The 25,983-nt window shown below is 45.8% G+C and overlaps 2 non-coding genes across 2 annotated transcripts; both read left to right on the forward strand.

The window, feature by feature from the left end:
- Positions 1 to 374: 374 nt before the first annotated feature.
- On the forward strand, positions 375 to 447 carry trnav-aac (transfer RNA valine (anticodon AAC)). The gene has a single exon. It is a non-coding gene; the product is annotated as a tRNA-Val (tRNA).
- Positions 448 to 23,023: 22,576 nt separating this feature from the next.
- On the forward strand, positions 23,024 to 23,096 carry trnav-aac (transfer RNA valine (anticodon AAC)). Its single transcript has one exon. It is a non-coding gene; the product is annotated as a tRNA-Val (tRNA).
- Positions 23,097 to 25,983: the final 2,887 nt, after the last annotated feature.

Here is a 25,983-nt window from a genome sequence, read left to right on the forward strand (position 1 = left end):
GCACAACCTTCTGTGTGGGAAATGTGCCTCAGGTCGTTTGTCAATTTCAGCCCACTCACCTTAAACCTATGCTCTCGAGTTTTCAACTCACCCCAATTTGGGTAAAACACAGAAATACTCAGTTTACAACCCTTCCATAAGATCATATCGCAGCCGTTACGCTGAGGGAAAGTCGTCCCAGCTTATTCCACCTCGCCCTACGGTCCAAACATTGACGAAATCATTGTCTATATATTGTCATCAATTTCACGTGTCCTTTTTTTTATCGTTTTCATGATGTCAATTACGCTGGACAACAACGAGCGATTGGAAACAGAATGCCTTCAACTTTCAGTGCTGGATGCCAGAGCGCCGCCGGGCGGCGCCCTCGGCTGGTTTCTGTAGTGTAGTGGTCATCACGTTCGCCTAACACGCGAAAGGTCCCCAGTTCGAAACTGGGCAGAAACGGCTTTGTTCGTCAACTGCAGCCTTTCACATGGACAAGAACGGAGCTTTCTTGCTTGCTTTCCCATCTGCAAACCTGCCTTCGAATTTGCTTGAAAGAATCTGCTCTCATAGTGAAATGTAAGGCAACTCCATTTAGACAATAGACAATAGATTCAGGAGTAGGCCATTCTGCCCTACGAGCCTGCACCACCATTCAATATGATCATGGCTGATCATTCCTAATCAGTATCCTGTTCCAGCCTTGACTCCACTATCTTTAAGAGCTCTAGCCAATTCTTTCTTAAAAGAATCCAGAGACTGGGCCTCCACTGCCCTCTGGGGCAGAGCATTCCACACAGCCACCACTCTCTGGGTGAAGTAGTTTCTCCTCATCTCTGTCCGAAATGGTCTACCCCGTATTTTTAAGTTGTGTCCTCTGGTTCGGCACTCCCCCATCAAAGGAAATATGTTCCCTCCAGCCAGAGTGTCCAGTCCTTTCATAAGCCTATACGTTTCATTACTGTGTAAAGCATTATAAAGTTTTTCTCCAACCTGGTTCTGATGGATATGCCATTCTGTTTGAGAGTGTCCTTGCCGCGTTCTGATCCTTCCACGAAAAGCAGTACCGCATTTGCATTCCTTGCGCAGGCGGCCCGGTTCAAAGGCAGGGAAGAAGCTGCTGCGCTGGTGTCACAGCGCACCACGGATTCCTGAACTTGTCTGTCTGTCAAATGTACCCCAAAGTCGTCTCTGAAAGGCCTCATTTGGAAGCTGTCTGTCGTTATTCAACGCGCGAGAGTTGGTACCAGATTCCTGAATCATATTTTGGGGCAGTTCGCACGTTAGTGGCTCATTCAATCAGCAACAGCAATGAAATAATTTACACTCTCAGAAGAACCTTTGAACTTGTGCTTTCATAGCGCCGCTAATATTAAGGTGCGCCCCGAGATCTAAGCCATGTTGGAACTGAAACGGAGGAATCGACAGAGAGGCTACAGAATGACATCGCATCCATTTGGTTTTCTTTAAATCACTGACGAGCAGGAAAATGTAAACGGGGAGAGCGAGTGGGGAAGTGAGGCGGTTGCAGCTCTGGTAAAAGTCCTTTGTGATTCACTCCGCAAACAGAGACTTGAAGGTGACTCAGAGGCGTGTGAGCTCTTCACATCGAGATCAAAAAGCACTCAAGGGCAGTTAGCACCTCTTCCGGAGTGGGGGTGGGGTGAGGTAATTACCTTTTGACTTCTGTTACTATGTTCAGAAACTGCCTTTTCGATTGACTTGAACAGAAACTGCATTTCCAAGAAGCACCATGGAAGTTAGCAAAATTTATTGAATCGCTTCTCGTCGATTCCCGCACAGGTTTCCGACTCAGTTGGTATCCACGTGGCTCATGTCCAGGAGTGAACATCTCTGCAGCAAATTGCACGGTTAAAGTAAAAGGCTTGGAAAGTGGCATCTCGAACCGGCCCCGAGGTCAGAGCATGCTCACAATGTGATCTGTCGTTCTCGGATTGTAATGCGACCTCCGGTTTTAGGGTGGAGAACATTCTTTGGGACCCTTCTTCTGCAAAACAGACACAGTGACTGAATAAGTGCTGCACGGTTTGATGTGGAACACGGCCTGCTCAGCTTTGTGCATTTTCCCTGTAGTCAGGTGTGTTTCGTGTTCCGTGTAAACATGAAAGTCGTCCTGTTTCGAGCAATGTGTGAAATCATTTAGCAAAGCAAGAATCGAAATTGTAGTAATGTCTAGCAGCTCATGGTTATTTGACCGAAGTGTCCAAGTGTCTCTGCTGTCATGATCGCGTTCGCCTCCCGCGCGGAAAATCGCAAACAGCTCTGCTGTTCCAGGCAATTTGTGCTTTTACTGGAACCGAATGGAGACTATTATTTCATCGCTGTTGTGAAACAAAGTCCTGCGGTGACTCGACTCGTCGTTATTTGGTTTTCTGTCCAATGGGAAAATCGTTCCAATGAATTTCGGTGTCATATGTTATTGAATTTCTCCCATTTCCTACATTTCCGTCCTGGAGACATCAGAAGGAAAAGGTAATCTAATCGAGACTGTGATTGGTGAAATTCACTTTTTATGGCCCGTTCTTATGATGTTCTTTCTATCTCTCTTTTCAGCATTGTCTGGAAAGTGGTGGTGCACTAACGCTGCAGTATGTTTGAAAGAGTTGTTTGGAATTGCCCTGTTGTTAGTTGTGAGATTACTTTATGACTCATGCCCTCGGACTGTGACACATTTAGCATTCATGCATCTCTCTGTCTGAAAATGCATTCGGCATGCTAGTTGTGTTTCTGTTCCGTGAAAAATGCTTTCTGTTTTGCGATTCGCTCAGCACATTACGAGTTAACAGGGTTTCTGAGGTAACTTCGAGCAGCAAAACTCCTCAGTTGAGTTCTGGGAAAATTTCACGGAGTATGGTCAGTCGGGGCAAAATTAAGGAAGTCGTTCGTATCTGCAGTGTTTCACAATACTACCTTTCCCGTGAGCAGTCGAACAGACTAAACGATTGTGCCACAGACTGCGATGGAAAACCCCGCTAAAAAGTAATCCTTTAAAGCCAGTGTTAGCAACAAGACGTTATGGGGGTACACGGCGTGGAAACAGATATTTAGGTGTATCTCATCCATGCTCACCACATAACCAAAATTAAAGAAGTCCCGTTCCCCAGCATTTGGCCCCAATCCCTCTAAACCCATCCTGTCCAGAAACTCATCCGATTACCTTTGCAATTTTCTGAGTGTAATAGCCTCCTCCACTTCCTCTGGGAGCTCATTCCATACATGCACAACCTTCTGTGTGGGAAATGTGCCTCAGGTCGTTTGTCAATTTCAGCCCACTCACCTTAAACCTATGCTCTCGAGTTTTCAACTCACCCCAATTTGGGTAAAACACAGAAATACTCAATTTACAACCCTTCCATAAGATCATATCGCAGCCGTTACGCTGCAGGGAAAGTCGTCCCAGCTTATTCCACCTCGCCCTACGGTCCAAACATTGACGAAATCATTGTCTATATATTGTCATCAATTTCACGTGTCTTTTTTAACGTTTTCAAGATGTCAATTACGCTGGACAACAACGAGAGATTGGAAACAGAAAGGTGAAACGGAGAATGGCTTCAACTTTCAGTGCTGGATGCCACTGCGCCGCAGGGCGGCGACCGCGGCTGGTTTCTGTAGTGTAGTGGTCATCACGTGCGCCTAACACGCGAAAGGTCCCCCGTTCGAAACTGGGTAGAAACGGCTTTGTTCGTCAACTGCAGCCTTTTACATGGACAAGAACGGAGCTTTCTTGCTTGCTTTCACATCTGCAAACCTGCCTTCGAATTTGCTTGAAAGAATCTGCTCTCGTAGTGACATGTAATTACTGTGTAAAGCATTATACAGTTTTTCTCCAACCTGGTTCTGATGCATATGCCATTCTGTTTGAGAGTGTCCTTGCCGCGTTCTGATCCTTCCACGAAAAGCAGTACCGCATTTGCATTCCTTGCGCAGGCGGCCCGGTTCAAAGGCAGGGAAGAAGCTGCTGCGCTGGTGTCACAGCGCACCACGGATTCCTGAACTTGTCTGTCTGTCAAATGTACCCCAAAGTCGTCTCTGAAAGGCCTCATTTGGAAGCTGTCTGTCGTTATTCAACGCGCGAGAGTTGGTACCAGATTCCTGAATCATATTTTGGGGCAGTTCGCACGTTAGTGGCTCATTCAATCAGCAACAGCAATGAAATAATTTACACTCTCAGAGGAACCTTTGGACTTGTGCTTTCATAGCGCCGCTAATATTAAGGTGCGCCCCGAGATCTAAGCCATGTTGGAACTGAAACGGAGGAATCGACAGAGAGGCTACAGAATGACATCGCATCCATTTGGTTTTCTTTAAATCACTGACGAGCAGGAAAATGTAAAAGGGGAGAGCGAGTGGGGAAGTGAGGCGGTTGCAGCTCTGGTAAAAGTCCTTCTTTGTGATTCACTCCGCAAACAGAGACTTGAAGGTGACTCAGAGGCGTGTGAGCTCTTCACATCGAGATCAAAAAGCACTCAAGGGCAGTTAGCACCTCTTCCGGAGTGGGGGTGGGGTGAGGTAATTACCTTTTGACTTCTGTTACTATGTTCAGAAACTGCCTTTTCGATTGACTTGAACAGAAACTGCATTTCCAAGAAGCACCATGGAAGTTAGCAAAATTTATTGAATCGCTTCTCGTCGATTCCCGCACAGGTTTCCGACTCAGTTGGTATCCACGTGGCTCATGTCCAGGAGTGAACATCTCTGCAGCAAATTGCACGGTTAAAGTAAAAGGCACGGAAAGTGGCGTCTCGAACCGGCCCCGAGGTCAGAGCATGCTCACAATGTGATCTGTCGTTCTCGGATTGTAATGCGACCTCCGGTTTTAGGGTGGAGAACATTCTTTGGGACCCTTCTTCTGCAAAACAGACACAGTGACTGAATAAATGCTGCACGGTTTGATGTGGAACACGGCCTGCTCAGCTTTGTGCATTTTCCCTGTAGTCAGGTGTGTTTCGTGTTCCGTGTAAACGTGAAAGTCGTCCTGTTTCGAGCAATGTGTGAAATCATTTAGCAAAGCAAGAATCGAAATTGTAGTAATGTCTAGCAGCTCATGGTTATTTGACCGAAGTGTCCAAGTGTCTCTGCTGTCATGATCGCGTTCGCCTCCCGCGCGGAAAATCGCAAACAGCTCTGCTGTTCCAAAGCGATTTGTGCTTTTACTGGAACCGAATGGAGACTATTATTTCATCGCTGTTGTGAAACAAAGTCCTGCGGTGACTCGACTCGTCGTTATTTGGTTTTCTGTCCAATGGGAAAATCGTTCCAATGAATTTCGGTGTCACATGTTATTGAATTTCTCCCATTTCCTTCATTTCCGTCCTGGAGACATCAGAAGGAAAAGGTAATCTAATCGAGACTGTGATTGGTGAAATTCACTTTTTATGGCCCGTTCTTATGATGTTCTTTCTATCTCTCTTTTCAGCATTGTCTGGAAAGTGGTGGTGCACTAACGCTGCAGTATGTTTGAAAGAGTAGTTTGGAATTGCCCTGTTGTTAGTTGTGAGATTACTTTATGACTCATGCCCTCGGACTGTGACACATTTAGCATTCATGCATCTCTCTGTATGAAAATGCATTCGGCATGCCAGTTTTGTTTGTGTTCCGTGAAAAATGCTTTCTGTTTTGCGATTCGCTCAGCACATTACGAGTTAACAGGGTTTCTGAGGTAACTTCGAGCAGCAAAACTCCTCAATTGAGGTCTGGGAAAATTTCACGGAGTATAGTCAGTCGGGGCAAAATTAAGGAAGTCGTTCGTATCTGCAGTGTTTCACAATACTACCTTTCCCGTGAGCAGTCGAACAGACTAAACGATTGTGCCACAGACTGCGATGGAAAACTCCGCTAAAAAGTAATCCTTTAAAGCCAGTGTTAGCAACAAGACGTTATGGGGGTACACGGCGTGGAAACAGATATTTAGGTGTATCTAATCCATGCTCACCACATAACCAAAATTAAACAAGTCCCGTTCCCCAGCATTTGGCCCCAATCCCTCTAAACCCATCCTGTCCAGAAACTCATCCGATTACCTTTGCAATTTTCTAAGTGTAATAGCCTCCTCCACTTCCTCTGGGAGCTCATTCCATACACGCACAAACTTCTGTGTGGGAAATGTGCCTCAGGTCGTTTGTCAATTTCAGCCCACTCACCTTAAACCTATGCTCTCGTGTTTTCAACTCACCCCAATTTGTTAAAACACAGAAATACTCAGTTTACAACCCTTCCATAAGATCATATCGCAGCCGTTACGCTGCAGGGAAAGTCATCCCAGCTTATTCCACCTCGCCCTACGGTCCAAACATTGACGAAATCATTGTCTATATATTGTCATCAATTTCACGTGTCTTTGTTAACGTTTACAAGATGTCAATTACGCTGGACAACAACGAGCGATTGGAAACAGAAAGGTGAAACGGAGAATGGCTTCAACTTTCAGTGCTGGATGCCACTGCGCCGCAGGGCGGCGATCGCGGCTGGTTTCTGTAGTGTAGTGGTCATCACGTTCGCCTAACACGCGAACGGTCCCCAGTTCGAAACTGGGCAGAAACTGCTTTGTTCGTCAACTGCAGCCTTTTACATGGACAAGAACGGAGCTTTCTTGCTTGCTTTCCCATCTGCAAACCTGCCTTCGAATTTGCTTGAAAGAATCTGCTCTCGTAGTGAAATGTAATGCAACTCCATTTAATTACTGTGTAAAGCATTATAAGGTTTTTCTCCAACCTGGTTCTGATGCATATGCCATTCTGTTTGAGAGTGTCCTTGCCGCGTTCTGATCCTTCCACGAAAAGCAGTACCGCATTTGCATTCCTTGCGCAGGCGGCCCGGTTCAAAGGCAGGGAAGAAGCTGCTGCGCTGGTGTCACAGCGCACCACGGATTCCTGAACTTGTCTGTCTGTCAAATGTACCCCAAAGTCGTCTCTGAAAGGCCTCATTTGGAAGCTGTCTGTCGTTATTCAACGCGCGAGAGTTGGTACCAGATTCCTCAATCATATTTTGGGGCAGTTCGCACGTTAGTGGCTCATTCAATCAGCAACAGCAATGAAATAATTTACACTCTCAGAGGAACCTTTGAACTTGTGCTTTCATAGCGCCGCTAATATTAAGGTGCGCCCCGAGATCTAAGCCATGTTGGAACTGAAACGGAGGAATCGACAGAGAGGCTACAGAATGACATCGCATCCATTTGGTTTTCTTTAAATCACTGACGAGCAGGAAAATGTAAAAGGGGAGAGCGAGTGGGGAAGTGAGGCGGTTGCAGCTCTGGTAAAAGTCCTTCTTTGTGATTCACTCCGCAAACAGAGACTTGAAGGTGACTCAGAGGCGTGTGAGCTCTTCACATCGAGATCAAAAAGCACTCAAGGGCAGTTAGCACCTCTTCCGGAGTGGGGGTGGGGTGAGGTAATTACCTTTTGACTTCTGTTACTATGTTCAGAAACTGCCTTTTCGATTGACTTGAACAGAAACTGCATTTCCGATAAGCACCATGGAAGTTAGCAAAATTTATTGAATCGCTTCTCGTCGATTCCCGCACAGGTTTCCGACTCAGTTGGTATCCACGTGGCTCATGTCCAGGAGTGAACATCTCTGCAGCAAATTGCACGGTTAAAGTAAAAGGCACGGAAAGTGGCATCTCGAACCGGCCCCGAGGTCAGAGCATGCTCACAATGTGATCTGTCGTTCTCGGATTGTAATGCGACCTCCGGTTTTAGGGTGGAGAACATTCTTTGGGACCCTTCTTCTGCAAAACAGACACAGTGACTGAATAAATGCTGCACGGTTTGATGTGGAACACGGCCTGCTCAGCTTTGTGCATTTTCCCTGTAGTCAGGTGTGTTTCGTGTTCCGTGTAAACGTGAAAGTCGTCCTGTTTCGAGCAATGTGTGAAATCATTTAGCAAAGCAAGAATCGAAATTGTAGTAATGTCTAGCAGCTCATGGTTATTTGACCCAAGTGTCCAAGTGTCTCTGCTGTCATGATCGCGTTCGCCTCCCGCGCGGAAAATCGCAAACAGCTCTGCTGTTCCAAAGCGATTTGTGCTTTTACTGGAACCGAATGGAGACTATTATTTCATCGCTGTTGTGAAACAAAGTCCTGCGGTGACTCGACTCGTCGTTATTTGGTTTTCTGTCCAATGGGAAAATCGTTCCAATGAATTTCGGTGTCATATGTTATTGAATTTCTCCCATTTCCTTCATTTCCGTCCTGGAGTCATCAGAAGGAAAAGGTAATCTAATCGAGACTGTGAATGGTGAAATTCACTTTTTATGGCCCGTTCTTATGATGTTCTTTGTATCTCTCTTTTCAGCATTGTCTGGAAAGTGGTGGTGCACTAACGCTGCAGTATGTTTGAAAGAGTAGTTTGGAATTGCCCTGTTGTTAGTTGTGAGATTACTTTATGACTCATGCCCTCGGACTGTGACACATTTAGCATTCATGCATCTCTCTGTCTGAAAATGCATTCGGCATGCCAGTTTTGTTTGTGTTCCGTGAAAAATGCTTTCTGTTTTGCGATTCGCTCAGCACATTACGAGTTAACAGGGTTTCTGAGGTAACTTCGAGCAGCAAAACTCCTCAATTGAGGTCTGGGAAAATTTCACGGAGTATGGTCAGTCGGGGCAAAATTAAGGAAGTTGTTCGTATCTGCAGTGTTTCACAATACTACCTTTCCCGTGAGCAGTCGAACAGACTAAACGATTGTGCCACAGACTGCGATGGAAAACTCCGCTAAAAAGTAATCCTTTACAGCCAGTGTTAGCAACAAGACGTTATGGGGGTACACGGCGTGGAAACAGATATTTAGGTGTATCTCATCCATGCTCACCACATAACCAAAATTAAACAAGTCCCGTTCCCCAGCATTTGGCCCCAATCCCTCTAAACCCATCCTGTCCAGAAACTCATCCGATTACCTTTGCAATTTTCTGAGTGTAATAGCCTTCTCCACTTCCTCTGGGAGCTCATTCCATACACGCACAACCTTCTGTGTGGGAAATGTGCCTCAGGTCGTTTGTCAATTTCAGCCCACTCACCTTAAACCTATGCTCTCGAGTTTTCAACTCACCCCAATTTGGGTAAAACACAGAAATACTCAGTTTACAACCCTTCCATAAGATCATATCGCAGCCGTTCCGCTGCAGGGAAAGTCGTCCCAGCTTATTCCACCTCGCCCTGCGGTCCAAACATTGACGAAATCATTGTCTATATATTGTCATCAATTTCACGGCGACCGCGGCTGGTTTCTGTAGTGTAGTGGTCATCACGTTCGCCTAACACGCGAAAGGTCCCTAGATCGAAACTGGGCAGAAACTGCTTTGTTCGTCAACTGCAGCCTTTTACATGGACAAGAACGGAGCTTTCTTGCTTGCTTTCCCATCTGCAAACCTGCCTTCGAATTTGCTTGAAAGAATCTGCTCTCGTCGTGAAATGTAAGGCAACTCCATTTAATTACTGTGTAAAGCATTATAAAGTTTTTCTCCAACCTGGTTCTGATGCATATGCCATTCTGTTTGAGAGTGTCCTTGCCGCGTTCTGATCCTTCCACGAAAAGCAGTACCGCATTTGCATTCCTTGCGCAGGCGGCCCGGTTCAAAGGCAGGGAAGAAGCTGCTGCGCTGGTGTCACAGCGCACCACGGATTCCTGAACTTGTCTGTCTGTCAAATGTACCCCAAAGTCGTCTCTGAAAGGCCTCATTTGGAAGCTGTCTGTCGTTATTCAACGCGCGAGAGTTGGTACCAGATTCCTGAATCATATTTTGGGGCAGTTCGCACGTTAGTGGCTCATTCAATCAGCAACAGCAATGAAATAATTTACACTCTCAGAGGAACCTTTGAACTTGTGCTTTCATAGCGCCGCTAATATTAAGGTGCGCCCCGAGATCTAAGCCATGTTGGAACTGAAACGGAGGAATCGACAGAGAGGCTACAGAATGACATCGCATCCATTTGGTTTTCTTTAAATCACTGACGAGCAGGAAAATGTAAAAGGGGAGAGCGAGTGGGGAAGTGAGGCGGTTGCAGCTCTGGTAAAAGTCCTTCTTTGTGATTCACTCCGCAAACAGAGACTTGAAGGTGACTCAGAGGCGTGTGAGCTCTTCACATCGAGATCAAAAAGCACTCAAGGGCAGTTAGCACCTCTTCCGGAGTGGGGGTGGGGTGAGGTAATTACCTTTTGACTTCTGTTACTATGTTCAGAAACTGCCTTTTCGATTGACTTGAACAGAAACTGCATTTCCAATAAGCACCATGGAAGTTAGCAAAATTTATTGAATCGCTTCTCGTCGATTCCCGCACAGGTTTCCGACTCAGTTGGTATCCACGTGGCTCATGTCCAGGAGTGAACATCTCTGCAGCAAATTGCACGGTTAAAGTAAAAGGCACGGAAAGTGGCATCTCGAACCGGCCCCGAGGTCAGAGCATGCTCACAATGTGATCTGTCGTTCTCGGATTGTAATGCGACCTCCGGTTTTAGGGTGGAGAACATTCTTTGGGACCCTTCTTCTGCAAAACAGACACAGTGACTGAATAAATGCTGCACGGTTTGATGTGGAACACGGCCTGCTCAGCTTTGTGCATTTTCCCTGTAGTCAGGTGTGTTTCGTGTTCCGTGTAAACGTGAAAGTCGTCCTGTTTCGAGCAATGTGTGAAATCATTTAGCAAAGCAAGAATCGAAATTGTAGTAATGTCTAGCAGCTCATGGTTATTTGACCGAAGTGTCCAAGTATCTCTGCTGTCATGATCGCGTTCGCCTCCCGCGCGGAAAATCGCAAACAACTCTGCTGTTCCAAAGCGATTTGTGCTTTTACTGGAACCGAATGGTGACTATTATTTCATCGCTGTTGTGAAACAAAGTCCTGCGGTGACTCGACTCGTCGTTATTTGGTATTCTGTCCAATGGGAAAATCGTTCCAATGAATTTCGGTGTCATATGTTATTGAATTTCTCCCATTTCCTTCATTTCCGTCCTGGAGTAATCAGAAGGAAAAGGAAATCTAATCGAGACTGTGAATGGTGAAATTCACTTTTTATGGCCCGTTCTTATGATGTTCTTTCTATCTCTCTTTTCAGCATTGTCTGGAAAGTGGTGGTGCACTAACGCTGCAGTATGTTTGAAAGAGTAGTTTGGAATTGCCCTGTTGTTAGTTGTGAGATTACTTTATGACTCATGCCCTCGGACTGTGACACATTTAGCATTCATGCATCTCTCTGTCTGAAAATGCATTCGGCATGCCAGTTTTGTTTGTGTTCCGTGAAAAATGCTTTCTGTTTTGCGATTCGCTCAGCACATTACGAGTTAACAGGGTTTCTGAGGTAACTTCGAGCAGCAAAACTCCTCAATTGAGGTCTGGGAAAATTTCACGGAGTATGGTCAGTCGGGGCAAAATTAAGGAAGTCGTTCGTATCTGCAGTGTTTCACAATACTACCTTTCCCGTGAGCAGTCGAACAGACTAAACGATTGTGCCACAGACTGCGATGGAAAACTCCGCTAAAAAGTAATCCTTTACAGCCAGTGTTAGCAACAAGACGTTATGGGGGTACACGGCGTGGAAACAGATATTTAGGTGTATCTCATCCATGCTCACCACATAACCAAAATTAAACAAGTCCCGTTCCCCAGCATTTGGCCCCAATCCCTCTAAACCCATCCTGTCCAGAAACTCATCCGATTACCTTTGCAATTTTCTGAGTGTAATAGCCTTCTCCACTTCCTCTGGGAGCTCATTCCATACACGCACAACCTTCTGTGTGGGAAATGTGCCTCAGGTCGTTTGTCAATTTCAGCCCACTCACCTTAAACCTATGCTCTCGAGTTTTCAACTCACCCCAATTTGGTTAAAACACAGAAATACTCAGTTTACAACCCTTCCATAAGATCATATCGCAGCCGTTCCGCTGCAGGGAAAGTCGTCCCAGCTTATTCCACCTCGCCCTACGGTCCAAACATTGACGAAATCATTGTCTATATATTGTCATCAATTTCACGGCGACCGCGGCTGGTTTCTGTAGTGTAGTGGTCATCACGTTCGCCTAACACGCGAAAGGTCCCTAGTTCGAAACTGGGCAGAAACTGCTTTGTTCGTCAACTGCAGCCTTTTTCCATGGACAAGAACGGAGCTTTCTTGCTTGCTTTCCCATCTGCAAACCTGCCTTCGAATTTGCTTGAAAGAATCTGCTCTCGTAGTGAAATGTAAGGCAACTCCATTTAATTACTGTGTAAAGCATTATAAAGTTTTTCTCCAACCTGGTTCTGATGCATATGCCATTCTGTTTGAGAGTGTCCTTGCCGCGTTCTGATCCTTCCACGAAAAGCAGTACCGCATTTGCATTCCTTGCGCAGGCGGCCCGGTTCAAAGGCAGGGAAGAAGCTGCTGCGCTGGTGTCACAGCGCACCACGGATTCCTGAACTTGTCTGTCTGTCAAATGTACCCCAATGTCGTCTCTGAAAGGCCTCATTTGGAAGCTGTCTGTCGTTATTCAACGCGCGAGAGTTGGTACCAGATTCCTGAATCATATTTTGGGGCAGTTCGCACGTTAGTGGCTCATTCAATCAGCAACAGCAATGAAATAATTTACACTCTCAGAGGAACCTTTGAACTTGTGCTTTCATAGCGCCGCTAATATTAAGGTGCGCCCCGAGATCTAAGCCATGTTGGAACTGAAACGGAGGAATCGACAGAGAGGCTTCAGAATGTCATCGCATCCATTTGGTTTTCTTTAAATCACTGACGAGCAGGAAAATGTAAAAGGGGAGAGCGAGTGGGGAAGTGAGGCGGTTGCAGCTCTGGTAAAAGTCCTTCTTTGTGATTCTCTCCGCAAACAGAGACTTGAAGGTGACTCAGAGGCGTGTGAGCTCTTCACATCGAGATCAAAAATCACTCAAGGGCAGTTAGCACCTCTTCCGGAGTGGGGGTGGGGTCAGGTAATTACCTTTTGACTTCTGTTACTATGTTCAGAAACTGCCTTTTCGATTGACTTGAACAGAAACTGCATTTCCAATAAGCACCATGGAAGTTAGCAAAATTTATTGAATCGCTTCTCGTCGATTCCCGCACAGGTTTCCGACTCAGTTGGTATCCACGTGGCTCATGTCCAGGAGTGAACATCTCTGCAGCAAATTGCACGGTTAAAGTAAAAGGCACGGAAAGTGGCATCTCGAACCGGCCCCGAGGTCAGAGCATGCTCACAATGTGATGTGTCGTTCTCGGATTGTAATGCGACCTCCGGTTTTAGGGTGGAGAACATTCTTTGGGACCCTTCTTCTGCAAAACAGACACAGTGACTGAATAAATGCTGCACGGTTTGATGTGGAACACGGCCTGCTCAGCTTTGTGCATTTTCCCTGTAGTCAGGTGTGTTTCGTGTTCCGTGTAAACGTGAAAGTCGTCCTGTTTCGAGCAATGTGTGAAATCATTTAGCAAAGCAAGAATCGAAATTGTAGTAATGTCTAGCAGCTCATGGTTATTTGACCCAAGTGTCCAAGTGTCTCTGCTGTCATGATCGCGTTCGCCTCCCGCGCGGAAAATCGCAAACAGCTCTGCTGTTCCAAAGCGATTTGTGCTTTTACTGGAACCGAATGGAGACTATTACTTCATCGCTGTTGTGAAACAAAGTCCTGCGGTGACTCGACTCGTCGTTATTTGGTTTTCTGTCCAATGGGAAAATCGTTCCAATGAATTTCGGTGTCATATGTTATTGAATTTCTCCCATTTCCTTCATTTCCGTCCTGGAGACATCAGAAGGAAAAGGTAAACTAATCGAGACTGTGATTGGTGAAATTCACTTGTTATGGCCCATTCTTATGATGTTCTTTCTATCTCTCTTTTCAGCATTGTCTGGAAAGTGGTGGTGCACTAACGCTGCAGTATGTTTGAAAGAGTAGTTTGGAATTGCCCTGTTGTTAGTTGTGAGATTACTTTATGACTCATGCCCTCGGACTGTGACACATTTAGCATTCATGCATCTCTCTGTCTGAAAATGCATTCGGCATGCCAGTTTTGTTTGTGTTCCGTGAAAAATGGTTTCTGTTTTGCGATTCGCTCAGCACATTACGAGTTAACAGGGTTTCTGAGGTAACTTCGAGCAGCAAAACTCCTCAATTGAGGTCTGGGAAAATTTCACGGAGTATGGTCAGTCGGGGCAAAATTAAGGAAGTTGTTCGTATCTGCAGTGTTTCACAGTACTACCTTTCCCGTGAGCAGTCGAACAGACTAAACGATTGTGCCACAGACTGCGATGGAAAACTCCGCTAAAAAGTAATCCTTTAAAGCCAGTGTTAGCAACAAGACGTTATGGGGGTACACGGCGTGGAAACAGATATTTAGGTGTATCTCATCCATGCTCACCACATAACCAAAATTAAACAAGTCCCGTTCCCCAGCATTTGGCCCCAATCCCTCTAAACCCATCCTGTCCAGAAACTCATCCGATTACCTTTGCAATTTTCTGAGTGTAATAGCCTCCTCCACTTCCTCTGGGAGCTCATTCCATACACGCACAACCTTCTGTGTGGGAAATGTGCCTCAGGTCGTTTGTCAATTTCAGCCCACTCACCTTAAACCTATGCTCTCGAGTTTTCAACTCACCCCAGTTTGGTTAAAACACAGAAATACTCAGTTTACAACCCTTCCATAAGATCATATCGCAGCCGTTACGCAGGGAAAGTCGTCCCAACTTATTCCACCTCGCCCTACGGTCCAAACATTGACGAAATCATTGTCTATATATTGTCATCAATTTGACGGCGACCGCGGCTGGTTTCTGTAGTGTAGTGGTCATCACGTTCGCCTAACACGTGAAAGGTCCCCAGTTCGAAACTGGGCAGAAACTGCTTTGTTCGTCAACTGCAGCCTTTTACATGGACAAGAACGGAGCTTTCTTGCTTGCTTTCCCATCTGCAAACCTGCCTTCGAATTTGCTTGAAAGAATCTGCTCTCGTAGTGAAATGTAAGGCAACTCCATTTAATTACTGTGTAAAGCATTATAAAGTTTTTCTCCAACCTGGTTCTGATGCATATGCCATTCTGTTTGAGAGTGTCCTTGCCGCGTTCTGATCCTTCCACGAAAAGCATTACCGCATTTGCATTCCTTGCGCAGGCGGCCCGGTTCAAAGGCAGGGAAGAAGCTGCTGCGCTGGTGTCACAGCGCACCACGGATTCCTGAACTTGTCTGTCTGTAAAATGTACCCCAAAGTCGTCTCTGAAAGGCCTCATTTGGAAGCTGTCTGTCGTTATTCAACGCGCGAGAGTTGGTACCAGATTCCTGAATCATATTTTGGGGCAGTTCGCACGTTAGTGGCTCATTCAATCAGCAACAGCAATGAAATAATTTACACTCTCAGAGGAACCTTTGAACTTGTGCTTTCATAGCGCCGCTAATATTAAGGTGCGCCCCGAGATCTAAGCCATGTTGGAACTGAAACGGAGGAATCGACAGAGAGGCTACAGAATGACATCGCATCCATTTGGTTTTCTTTAAATCACTGACGAGCAGGAAAATGTAAAAGGGGAGAGCGAGTGGGGAAGTGAGGCGGTTGCAGCTCTGGTAAAAGTCCTTCTTTGTGATTCACTCCGCAAACAGAGACTTGAAGGTGACTCAGAGGCGTGTGAGCTCTTCACATCGAGATCAAAAAGCACTCAAGGGCAGTTAGCACCTCTTCCGGAGTGGGGGTGGGGTGAGGTAATTACCTTTTGACTTCTGTTACTATGTTCAGAAACTGCCTTTTCGATTGACTTGAACAGAAACTGCATTTCCAATAAGCACCATGGAAGTTAGCAAAATTTATTGAATCGCTTCTCGTCGATTCCCGCACAGGTTTCCGACTCAGTTGGTATCCACGTGGCTCATGTCCAGGAGTGAACATCTCTGCAGCAAATTGCACGGTTAAAGTAAAAGGCACGGAAAGTGGCATCTCGAACCGGCCCCGAGGTCAGAGCATGCTCACAATGTGATCTGTCGTTCTCGGATTGTAATGCGACCTCCGGTTTTAGGGTGGAGAACATTCTTTGGGACCCTTCTTCTGCAAAACAGACACAGTGACTGAATAAATGCTGCACGGTTTGATGTGGAACACGGCCTGCTCAGCTTTGTGCATTTTCCCTGTAGTCAGGTGTGTTTCGTGTTCCGTGTAAACGTGAAAGTCGTCCTGTTTCGAGCAATGTGTGAAATCATTTAGCAAAGCAAGAATCGAAATTGTAGTAATGTCTAGCAGCTCATGGTTATTTGACCGAAGTGTCCAAGTATCTCTGCTGTCATGATCGCGTTCGCCTCCCGCGCGGAAAATCGCAAACAGCTCTGCTGTTCCAAAGCGATTTGTGCTTTTACTGGAACCGAATGGTGACTATTATTTCATCGCTGTTGTGAAACAAAGTCCTGCGGTGACTCGACTCGTCGTTATTTGGTATTCTGTCCAATGGGAAAATCGTTCCAATGAATTTCGGTGTCATATGTTATTGAATTTCTCCCATTTCCTTCATTTCCGTCCTGGAGTAATCAGAAGGAAAAGGAAATCTAATCGAGACTGTGAATGGTGAAATTCACTTTTTATGGCCCGTTCTTATGATGTTCTTTCTATCTCTCTTTTCAGCATTGTCTGGAAAGTGGTGGTGCACTAACGCTGCAGTATGTTTGAAAGAGTAGTTTGGAATTGCCCTGTTGTTAGTTGTGAGATTACTTTATGACTCATGCCCTCGGACTGTGACACATTTAGCATTCATGCATCTCTCTGTCTGAAAATGCATTCGGCATGCCAGTTTTGTTTGTGTTCCGTGAAAAATGCTTTCTGTTTTGCGATTCGCTCAGCACATTACGAGTTAACAGGGTTTCTGAGGTAACTTCGAGCAGCAAAACTCCTCAATTGAGGTCTGGGAAAATTTCACGGAGTATGGTCAGTCGGGGCAAAATTAAGGAAGTCGTTCGTATCTGCAGTGTTTCACAATACTACCTTTCCCGTGAGCAGTCGAACAGACTAAACGATTGTGCCACAGACTGCGATGGAAAACTCCGCTAAAAAGTAATCCTTTACAGCCAGTGTTAGCAACAAGACGTTATGGGGGTACACGGCGTGGAAACAGATATTTAGGTGTATCTCATCCATGCTCACCACATAACCAAAATTAAACAAGTCCCGTTCCCCAGCATTTGGCCCCAATCCCTCTAAACCCATCCTGTCCAGAAACTCATCCGATTACCTTTGCAATTTTCTGAGTGTAATAGCCTTCTCCACTTCCTCTGGGAGCTCATTCCATACACGCACAACCTTCTGTGTGGGAAATGTGCCTCAGGTCGTTTGTCAATTTCAGCCCACTCACCTTAAACCTATGCTCTCGAGTTTTCAACTCACCCCAATTTGGTTAAAACACAGAAATACTCAGTTTACAACCCTTCCATAAGATCATATCGCAGCCGTTCCGCTGCAGGGAAAGTCGTCCCAGCTTATTCCACCTCGCCCTACGGTCCAAACATTGACGAAATCATTGTCTATATATTGTCATCAATTTCACGGCGACCGCGGCTGGTTTCTGTAGTGTAGTGGTCATCACGTTCGCCTAACACGCGAAAGGTCCCTAGTTCGAAACTGGGCAGAAACTGCTTTGTTCGTCAACTGCAGCCTTTTTCCATGGACAAGAACGGAGCTTTCTTGCTTGCTTTCCCATCTGCAAACCTGCCTTCGAATTTGCTTGAAAGAATCTGCTCTCGGAGTGAAATGTAAGGCAACTCCATTTAATTACTGTGTAAAGCATTATAAAGTTTTTCTCCAACCTGGTTCTGATGCATATGCCATTCTGTTTGAGAGTGTCCTTGCCGCGTTCTGATCCTTCCACGAAAAGCAGTACCGCATTTGCATTCCTTGCGCAGGCGGCCCGGTTCAAAGGCAGGGAAGAAGCTGCTGCGCTGGTGTCACAGCGCACCACGGATTCCTGAACTTGTCTGTCTGTCAAATGTACCCCAAAGTCGTCTCTGAAAGGCCTCATTTGGAAGCTGTCTGTCGTTATTCAACGCGCGAGAGTTGGTACCAGATTCCTGAATCATATTTTGGGGCAGTTCGCACGTTAGTGGCTCATTCAATCAGCAACAGCAATGAAATAATTTACACTCTCAGAGGAACCTTTGAACTTGTGCTTTCATAGCGCCGCTAATATTAAGGTGCGCCCCGAGATCTAAGCCATGTTGGAACTGAAACGGAGGAATCGACAGAGAGGCTACAGAATGTCATCGCATCCATTTGGTTTTCTTTAAATCACTGACGAGCAGGAAAATGTAAAAGGGGAGAGCGAGTGGGGAAGTGAGGCGGTTGCAGCTCTGGTAAAAGTCCTTCTTTGTGATTCTCTCCGCAAACAGAGACTTGAAGGTGACTCAGAGGCGTGTGAGCTCTTCACATCGAGATCAAAAATCACTCAAGGGCAGTTAGCACCTCTTCCGGAGTGGGGGTGGGGTGAGGTAATTACCTTTTGACTTCTGTTACTATGTTAAGAAACTGCCTTTTCGATTGACTTGAACAGAAACTGCATTTCCAATAAGCACCATGGAAGTTAGCAAAATTTATTGAATCGCTTCTCGTCGATTCCCGCACAGGTTTCCGACTCAGTTGGTATCCACGTGGCTCATGTCCAGGAGTGAACATCTCTGCAGCAAATTGCACGGTTAAAGTAAAAGGCACGGAAAGTGGCATCTCGAACCGGCCCCGAGGTCAGAGCATGCTCACAATGTGATCTGTCGTTCTCGGATTGTAATGCGACCTCCGGTTTTAGGGTGGAGAACATTCTTTGGGACCCTTCTTCTGCAAAACAGACACAGTGACTGAATAAATGCTGCACGGTTTGATGTGGAACACGGCCTGCTCAGCTTTGTGCATTTTCCCTGTAGTCAGGTGTGTTTCGTGTTCCGTGTAAACGTGAAAGTCGTCCTGTTTCGAGCAATGTGTGAAATCATTTAGCAAAGCAAGAATCGAAATTGTAGTAATGTCTGGCAGCTCATGGTTATTTGAACCAAGTGTCCAAGTGTCTCTGCTGTCATGATCGCGTTCGCCTCCCGCGCGGAAAATCGCAAACAGCTCTGCTGTTCCAAAGCGATTTGTGCTTTTACTGGAACCGAATGGAGACTATTATTTCATCGCTGTTGTGAAACAAAGTCCTGCGGTGACTCGACTCGTCGTTATTTGGTTTTCTGTCCAATGGGAAAATCGTTCCAATGAATTTCGGTGTCATATGTTATTGAATTTCTCCCATTTCCTTCATTTCCGTCCTGGAGACATCAGAAGGAAAAGGTAAACTAATCGAGACTGTGATTGGTGAAATTCACTTGTTATGGCCCATTCTTATGATGTTCTTTCTATCTCTCTTTTCAGCATTGTCTGGAAAGTGGTGGTGCACTAACGCTGCAGTATGTTTGAAAGAGTAGTTTGGAATTGCCCTGTTGTTAGTTGTGAGATTACTTTATGACTCATGCCCTCGGACTGTGACACATTTAGCATTCATGCATCTCTCTGTCTGAAAATGCATTCGGCATGCCAGTTTTGTTTGTGTTCCGTGAAAAATGGTTTCTGTTTTGCGATTCGCTCAGCACATTACGAGTTAACAGGGTTTCTGAGGTAACTTCGAGCAGCAAAACTCCTCAATTGAGGTCTGGGAAAATTTCACGGAGTATGGTCAGTCGGGGCAAAATTAAGGAAGTTGTTCGTATCTGCAGTGTTTCACAGTACTACCTTTCCCGTGAGCAGTCGAACAGACTAAACGATTGTGACACAGACTGCGATGGAAAACTCCGCTAAAAAGTAATCCTTTAAAGCCAGTGTTAGCAACAAGACGTTATGGGGGTACACGGCGTGGAAACAGATATTTAGGTGTATCTCATCCATGCTCACCACATAACCAAAATTAAACAAGTCCCGTTCCCCAGCATTTGGCCCCAATCCCTCTAAACCCATCCTGTCCAGAAACTCATCCGATTACCTTTGCAATTTTCTGAGTGTAATAGCCTCCTCCACTTCCTCTGGGAGCTCATTCCATACACGCACAACCTTCTGTGTGGGAAATGTGCCTCAGGTCGTTTGTCAATTTCAGCCCACTCACCTTAAACCTATGCTCTCGAGTTTTCAACTCACCCCAGTTTGGTTAAAACACAGAAATACTCAGTTTACAACCCTTCCATAAGATCATATCGCAGCCGTTACGCAGGGAAAGTCGTCCCAACTTATTCCACCTCGCCCTACGGTCCAAACATTGACGAAATCATTGTCTATATATTGTCATCAATTTGACGGCGACCGCGGCTGGTTTCTGTAGTGTAGTGGTCATCACGTTCGCCTAACACGTGAAAGGTCCCCAGTTCGAAACTGGGCAGAAACTGCTTTGTTCGTCAACTGCAGCCTTTTACATGGACAAGAACGGAGCTTTCTTGCTTGCTTTCCCATCTGCAAACCTGCCTTCGAATTTGCTTGAAAGAATCTGCTCTCGTAGTGAAATGTAAGGCAACTCCATTTAATTACTGTGTAAAGCATTATAAAGTTTTTCTCCAACCTGGTTCTGATGCATATGCCATTCTGTTTGAGAGTGTCCTTGCCGCGTTCTGATCCTTCCACGAAAAGCATTACCGCATTTGCATTCCTTGCGCAGGCGGCCCGGTTCAAAGGCAGGGAAGAAGCTGCTGCGCTGGTGTCACAGCGCACCACGGATTCCTGAACTTGTCTGTCTGTCAAATGTACCCCAAAGTCGTCTCTGAAAGGCCTCATTTGGAAGCTGTCTGTCGTTATTCAACGCGCGAGAGTTGGTACCAGATTCCTGAATCATATTTTGGGGCAGTTCGCACGTTAGTGGCTCATTCAATCAGCAACAGCAATGAAATAATTTACACTCTCAGAGGAACCTTTGAACTTGTGCTTTCATAGCGCCGCTAATATTAAGGTGCGCCCCGAGATCTAAGCCATGTTGGAACTGAAACGGAGGAATCGACAGAGAGGCTACAGAATGACATCGCATCCATTTGGTTTTCTTTAAATCACTGACGAGCAGGAAAATGTAAAAGGGGAGAGCGAGTGGGGAAGTGAGGCGGTTGCAGCTCTGGTAAAAGTCCTTCTTTGTGATTCACTCCGCAAACAGAGACTTGAAGGTGACTCAGAGGCGTGTGAGCTCTTCACATCGAGATCAAAAAGCACTCAAGGGCAGTTAGCACCTCTTCCGGAGTGGGGGTGGGGTGAGGTAATTACCTTTTGACTTCTGTTACTATGTTCAGAAACTGCCTTTTCGATTGACTTGAACAGAAACTGCATTTCCAATAAGCACCATGAAAGTTAGCAAAATTTATTGAATCGCTTCTCGTCGATTCCCGCACAGGTTTCCGACTCAGTTGGTATCCACGTGGCTCATGTCCAGGAGTGAACATCTCTGCAGCAAATTGCACGGTTAAAGTAAAAGGCACGGAAAGTGGCATCTCGAACCGGCCCCGAGGTCAGAGCATGCTCACAATGTGATGTGTCGTTCTCGGATTGTAATGCGACCTCCGGTTTTAGGGTGGAGAACATTCTTTGGGACCCTTCTTCTGCAAAACAGACACAGTGACTGAATAAATGCTGCACGGTTTGATGTGGAACACGGCCTGCTCAGCTTTGTGCATTTTCCCTGTAGTCAGGTGTGTTTCGTGTTCCGTGTAAACGTGAAAGTCGTCCTGTTTCGAGCAATGTGTGAAATCATTTAGCAAAGCAAGAATCGAAATTGTAGTAATGTCTAGCAGCTCATGGTTATTTGACCGAAGTGTCCAAGTGTCTCTGCTGTCATGATCGCGTTCGCCTCCTGCGCGGAAAATCGCAAACAGCTCTGCTGTTCCAAAGCGATTTGTGCTTTTACTGGAACCGAATGGAGACTATTATTTCATCGCTGTTGTGAAACAAAGTCCTGCGGTGACTCGACTCGTCGTTATTTGGTTTTCTGTCCAATGGGAAAATCGTTCCAATGAATTTCGGTGTCATATGTTATTGAATTTCTCCCATTTCCTTCATTTCCGTCCTGGAGACATCAGAAGGAAAAGGTAATCTAATCGAGACTGTGATTGGTGAAATTCTCTTTTTATGGCCCGTTCTTATGATGTTCTTTCTATCTCTCTTTTCAGCATTGTCTGGAAAGTGGTGGTGCACTAACGCTGCAGTATGTTTGAAAGAGTAGTTTGGAATTGCCCTGTTGTTAGTTGTGAGATTACTTTATGACTCATGCCCTCGGACTGTGACACATTTAGCATTCATGCATCTCTCTGTCTGAAAATGCATTCGGCATGCCAGTTTTGTTTGTGTTCCGTGAAAAATGCTTTCTGTTTTGCGATTCGCTCAGCACATTACGAGTTAACAGGGTTTCTGAGGTAACTTCGAGCAGCAAAACTCCTCAATTGAGGTCTGGGAAAATTTCACGGAGTATGGTCAGTCGGGGCAAAATTAAGGAAGTTGTTCGTATCTGCAGTGTTTCACAGTACTACCTTTCCCGTGAGCAGTCGAACAGACTAAACGATTGTGCCACAGACTGCGATGGAAAACTCCGCTAAAAAGTAATCCTTTAAAGCCAGTGTTAGCAACAAGACGTTATGGGGGTACACGGCGTGGAAACAGATATTTAGGTGTATCTCATCCATGCTCACCACATAACCAAAATTAAACAAGTCCCGTTCCCCAGCATTTGGCCCCAATCCCTCTAAACCCATCCTGTCCAGAAACTCATCCGATTACCTTTGCAATTTTCTGAGTGTAATAGCCTCCTCCACTTCCTCTGGGAGCTCATTCCATACACGCACAACCTTCTGTGTGGGAAATGTGCCTCAGGTCGTTTGTCAATTTCAGCCCACTCACCTTAAACCTATGCTCTCGAGTTTTCAACTCACCCCAGTTTGGTTAAAACACAGAAATACTCAGTTTACAACCCTTCCATAAGATCATATCGCAGCCGTTACGCAGGGAAAGTCGTCCCAGCTTATTCCACCTCGCCCTACGGTCCAAACATTGACGAAATCATTGTCTATATATTGTCATCAATTTGACGGCGACCGCGGCTGGTTTCTGTAGTGTAGTGGTCATCACGTTCGCCTAACACGCGAAAGGTCCCCAGTTCGAAACTGGGCAGAAACTGCTTTGTTCGTCAACTGCAGCCTTTTACATGGACAAGAACGGAGCTTTCTTGCTTGCTTTCCCATCTGCAAACCTGCCTTCGAATTTGCTTGAAAGAATCTGCTCTCGTAGTGAAATGTAAGGCAACTCCATTTAATTACTGTGTAAAGCATTATAAAGTTTTTCTCCAACCTGGTTCTGATGCATATGCCATTCTGTTTGAGAGTGTCCTTGCCGCGTTCTGATCCTTCCACGAAAAGCAGTACCGCATTTGCATTCCTTGCGCAGGCGGCCCGGTTCAAAGGCAGGGAAGAAGCTGCTGCGCTGGTGTCACAGCGCACCACGGATTCCTGAACTTGTCTGTCTGTCAAATGTACCCCAAAGTCGTCTCTGAAAGGCCTCATTTGGAAGCTGTCTGTCGTTATTCAACGCGCGAGAGTTGGTACCAGATTCCTGAATCATATTTTGGGGCAGTTCGCACGTTAGTGGCTCATTCAATCAGCAACAGCAATGAAATAATTTACACTCTCAGAGGAACCTTTGAACTTGTGCTTTCATAGCGCCGCTAATATTAAGGTGCGCCCCGAGATCTAAGCCATGTTGGAACTGAAACGGAGGAATCGACAGAGAGGCTACAGAATGACATCGCATCCATTTGGTTTTCTTTAAATCACTGACGAGCAGGAAAATGTAAAAGGGGAGAGCGAGTGGGGAAGTGAGGCGGTTGCAGCTCTGGTAAAAGTCCTTCTTTGTGATTCACTCCGCAAACAGAGACTTGAAGGTGACTCAGAGGCGTGTGAGCTCTTCACATCGAGATCAAAAAGCACTCAAGGGCAGTTAGCACCTCTTCCGGAGTGGGGGTGGGGTGAGGTAATTACCTTTTGACTTCTGTTACTATGTTCAGAAACTGCCTTTTCGATTGACTTGAACAGAAACTGCATTTCCAATAAGCACCATGAAAGTTAGCAAAATTTATTGAATCGCTTCTCGTCGATTCCCGCACAGGTTTCCGACTCAGTTGGTATCCACGTGGCTCATGTCCAGGAGTGAACATCTCTGCAGCAAATTGCACGGTTAAAGTAAAAGGCACGGAAAGTGGCATCTCGAACAGCCCCGAGGTCAGAGCATGCTCACAATGTGATGTGTCGTTCTCGGATTGTAATGCGACCTCCGGTTTTAGGGTGGAGAACATTCTTTGGGACCCTTCTTCTGCAAAACAGACACAGTGACTGAATAAATGCTGCACGGTTTGATGTGGAACACGGCCTGCTCAGCTTTGTGCATTTTCCCTGTAGTCAGGTGTGTTTCGTGTTCCGTGTAAACGGGAAAGTCGTCCTGTTTCGAGCAATGTGTGAAATCATTTAGCAAAGCAAGAATCGAAATTGTAGTAATGTCTAGCAGCTCATGGTTATTTGACCGAAGTGTCCAAGTGTCTCTGCTGTCATGATCGCGTTCGCCTCCCGCGCGGCAAATCGCAAACAGCTCTGCTGTTCCAAAGCGATTTGTGCTTTTACTGGAACCGAATGGAGACTATTATTTCATCGCTGTTGTGAAACAAAGTCCTGCGGTGACTCGACTCGTCGTTATTTGGTTTTCTGTCCAATGGGAAAATCGTTCCAATGAATTTCGGTGTCATATGTTATTGAATTTCTCCCATTTCCTTCATTTCCGTCCTGGAGACATCAGAAGGAAAAGGTAATCTAATCGAGACTGTGATTGGTGAAATTCTCTTTTTATGGCCCGTTCTTATGATGTTCTTTCTATCTCTCTTTTCAGCATTGTCTGGAAAGTGGTGGTGCACTAACGCTGCAGTATGTTTGAAAGAGTAGTTTGGAATTGCCCTGTTGTTAGTTGTGAGATTACTTTGTGACTCATGCCCTCGGACTGTGACACATTTAGCATTCATGCATCTCTCTGTCTGAAAATGCATTCGGCATGCCAGTTTTGTTTGTGTTCCGTGAAAAATGCTTTCTGTTTTGCGATTCGCTCAGCACATTACGAGTTAACAGGGTTTCTGAGGTAACTTCGAGCAGCAAAACTCCTCAATTGAGGTCTGGGAAAATTTCACGGAGTATGGTCAGTCGGGGCAAAATTAAGGAAGTTGTTCGTATCTGCAGTGTTTCACAGTACTACCTTTCCCGTGAGCAGTCGAACAGACTAAACGATTGTGCCACAGACTGCGATGGAAAACTCCGCTAAAAAGTAATCCTTTAAAGCCAGTGTTAGCAACAAGACGTTGTGGGGGTACACGGCGTGGAAACAGATATTTAGGTGTATCTCATCCATGCTCACCACATAACCAAAATTAAACAAGTCCCGTTCCCCAGCATTTGGCCCCAATCCCTCTAAACCCATCCTGTCCAGAAACTCATCCGATTACCTTTGCAATTTTCTGAGTGTAATAGCCTCCTCCACTTCCTCTGGGAGCTCATTCCATACACGCACAACCTTCTGTGTGGGAAATGTGCCTCAGGTCGTTTGTCAATTTCAGCCCACTCACCTTAAACCTATGCTCTCGAGTTTTCAACTCACCCCAGTTTGGTTAAAACACAGAAATACTCAGTTTACAACCCTTCCATAAGATCATATCGCAGCCGTTACGCAGGGAAAGTCGTCCCAGCTTATTCCACCTCGCCCTACGGTCCAAACATTGACGAAATCATTGTCTATATATTGTCATCAATTTGACGGCGACCGCGGCTGGTTTCTGTAGTGTAGTGGTCATCACATTCGCCTAACACGCGAAAGGTCCCTAGTTCGAAACTGGGTAGAAACTGCTTTGTTCGTCAACTGCAGCCTTTTACATGGACAAGAACGGAGCTTTCTTGCTTGCTTTCCCATCTGCAAACCTGCCTTCGAATTTGCTTGAAAGAATCTGCTCTCGTAGTGAAATGTAAGGCAACTCCAT

Source organism: Chiloscyllium punctatum, chromosome 50 (assembly GCF_047496795.1).
Source record: "Chiloscyllium punctatum isolate Juve2018m chromosome 50, sChiPun1.3, whole genome shotgun sequence".
Lineage (NCBI taxonomy): Eukaryota > Metazoa > Chordata > Chondrichthyes > Orectolobiformes > Hemiscylliidae > Chiloscyllium > Chiloscyllium punctatum.